Here is a 2834-nt window from a genome sequence, read left to right as displayed (position 1 = left end):
GCACACATTATATTTGATAATAAAACATACTGCTTGCTATCTTTATATTTTTTTGTTACTTACTCAAAAGTATTCATGTATTTTCTGTTTGATTTTTTGCTAAATAATAAAGTTTAATTTTAGAATAACAATAAATTCAAATACTTCTTGGAGCTTCTAGAAAGTTTTAGTAAAATATTTTTTGATACTTTTTTATTAAATAAATATTTATATAATATCAAAACTTAACAATTAAGATGAATATTTAAAAAATATAATGAATTTTCTAGATTTGTTTTGTATCTAGAACCATCTATTTACTAGTATAAATATGTGTCACCCTAATGAGTTGTAACCAAGCCAGTTCAAAAACCAAAGTTCTCCTTCCCAAAACCCTAATTCTCCTTCATGAATACTTCTCTTCTCACAACCCAAAACATGAAAAATTTGAAGAATGAAAAGCGTCATGTTCTTATAGAACTATTCCCAGGCCAAGGCTAAATTAATCCATGTCTTCAATTTTCCAAATAATTAATCAATCTAGGCATTGTAGTCACTTTAACCATGAGCCTATCAACTTTTAGTAAAATAAAAAAACTCCCAAACATTGAAGGATTAAGCTTTGCTCCTTTCTCTGATGGCTATGATGGAAAATTCCAGTTAAGCTCAGTTGATGACTTTCATTTGTTCTATTCTTCTGTAAAGTCTCGCGGGTTAAAATTCATTTTCAATTTGATCCAATCAAATGCAAAAAATGGTACCCATTTTTCACATGTCATATATACAATTATCATGGAATAGGTTGGTTTAGTGGCCAAAAAAATAAATGCCCCATCTACATTATTTTGGATCCAACCAGCCACACTTTTTGATGTTTACTATTATAGATTCACAAACTATTCCGATTATTTCAAAAACTGTAATGCTAAGGATAAAATAATAGAGTTACCAGGATTGCCACCACTTATTCCAATTGATTTCCCGTCTTTTGTGTTTGATGACGTGGAAAGTACCAACTGGGCAGTTAAGTCTATTAAAAGGTAAATTGAAATGTTGAATAGTGAAGAAAATCCAAGAGTTCTTGTGAACACTTTTGATGCTTTAGAGTTTGATGCTTTGAGAATTTTAAAGCATGTGACTATGGTGGGAATTGGGCCTTCAATTCCTTCAATATTTCTTGATGATGATACTTTTCAAGCTGATATGATTGAGATTAGTTCGAAGAATTATATGGATTGGTTGAACTCAAAGGATAAGGGATCAGTTATCTACATAGCATTTGGTAGTTACTCCGTAATACAAGTCAATTGATGGAGGAGATTGGTCACAGATTGCTGAAATGTGGGAGGCCCTTTATGTGGGCGATTAGGGAAGGACAAGACGGAAATAAGATGGAGGACAAGTTGAATTGCAAAGACGAACTTGAAAAGCAGGGAAAGATAGTGAGTTGGTGCTCACAAGTGGAAGTTCTTAAACACCCTTCTATTGGTTGTTTTGTGACTCACTGTGGATGGAATTCAACTTTGGAGAGCATAGCATCTGAGGTACCTATCGTGGCTTGTCCACTCTGGAACGATCAAGTTTGTAATGAAAAACTCATTCAAGATATCTAGAAGAATGGTGTTAGAGTTAATGCCAGTGAAGGTGGTGTCGTGGAAACAGATGAGTTCAATAGATGTATCACGATCGCGATGGGAAGCGGCGCAGAAGGGGAAGAATTGAGAAGAAATGTCAAGAAATGGAGTGATTTAGCTAAGGAAGCTATGAAGGAAAATGGTACATCAGGTGTGAATCTCAAGGCTTTTTCTAATGAGTTTTTACTTGGTCATAATTAGTACTAAATCACTCGTGAATAGATGCTTTTAATAAATTAGCTAGTAAGCAATTAGTTTTTTAAGAGCTTGTTCTCCGTTTCAGAAAAAATAGTGAATTTGTTTGAAATTATTCGTAATGATATAATTTTCTTAGTTTCTGAAATAATTATTTTAATTTCTTCCTCACTTAAAACTTTAATTTTTTCTTTCATTAATATCTTATCTTTTCACTTTTAATTATTTTTAGAAAATTATTTTTATTTTGTTAAAAAATATAAATAAAAAGTGTCCTTAAATTTGGTTTTTTATGTTTTATTTGATTTTATTTACTCATTTTAATATATATTCGAAATTAACCTATTTTATATATAAGACTTTTGTAATTAAATTTCAAATCAAATCAAAAGGAAAGACAAAGAAAATAAAAAGAGTAAATAAAATCAATAGAAAAATAAAAGAGAAAAGCAATGAATGAAGGTAAAAAAATATATTAAAAAGTATACAATACAAAGCATACGTGTATTAACTTAATTTAAATACAAGATAAAGAAAATAAAAAGATATCAAAAAACTATTTTTTTTAAAAATAAATAAAAAGCTTTAAAAACATTTAATTATTTTTTAAAAAATTTATAAAAAAATTATTTACACACATGACAAGCACGTGTGTACAAACATAACAAACTTATTTTGTTGAAGGTGTCACATCAGCACAAAAGGTGCAGGAATATAAAAGATTAAGTTCTAGGGATAATAGGACCCTAATAAAATTAAGGCATGTCACTGCGATTTCGGTCATAGTTCATGAGGGGTACTTATACATTATCTCTTATTTTCTTAAAAAACAAAATTTGTAATCGAATATATACTTATGTCATGCTTTTGAAACTCTAATTTGTTAGCACACGTTATCTCTAATAATAAAACATACTACTTGCTATCATTATGTTTTTTTGTTACTTATTACTCTAAAGTACTCACACATTTCCTGTGTTATTTTTCCTAAATAATAAAGTTGATTCTTGGTTTAACAAAGAATTC

General features: G+C 29.4%; 1 pseudogene; it reads left to right on the top strand.

Annotated features, from left to right (window-relative positions):
- Nucleotides 1–417: 417 nt before the first annotated feature.
- LOC102589754 (crocetin glucosyltransferase, chloroplastic-like) lies at nt 418–1814 on the top strand (annotated as a pseudogene).
- The last annotated feature ends 1020 nt before the right edge of the window (nt 1815–2834 follow it).

Source organism: Solanum tuberosum, unplaced genomic scaffold (genome assembly GCF_000226075.1).
Source record: "Solanum tuberosum cultivar DM 1-3 516 R44 unplaced genomic scaffold, SolTub_3.0 scf00507, whole genome shotgun sequence".
Classification (NCBI taxonomy): domain Eukaryota; kingdom Viridiplantae; phylum Streptophyta; class Magnoliopsida; order Solanales; family Solanaceae; genus Solanum; species Solanum tuberosum.
The sequence above is the reverse complement of the archived record's forward strand: the minus strand, read 5'-3'. Positions and strand labels throughout refer to the sequence as shown.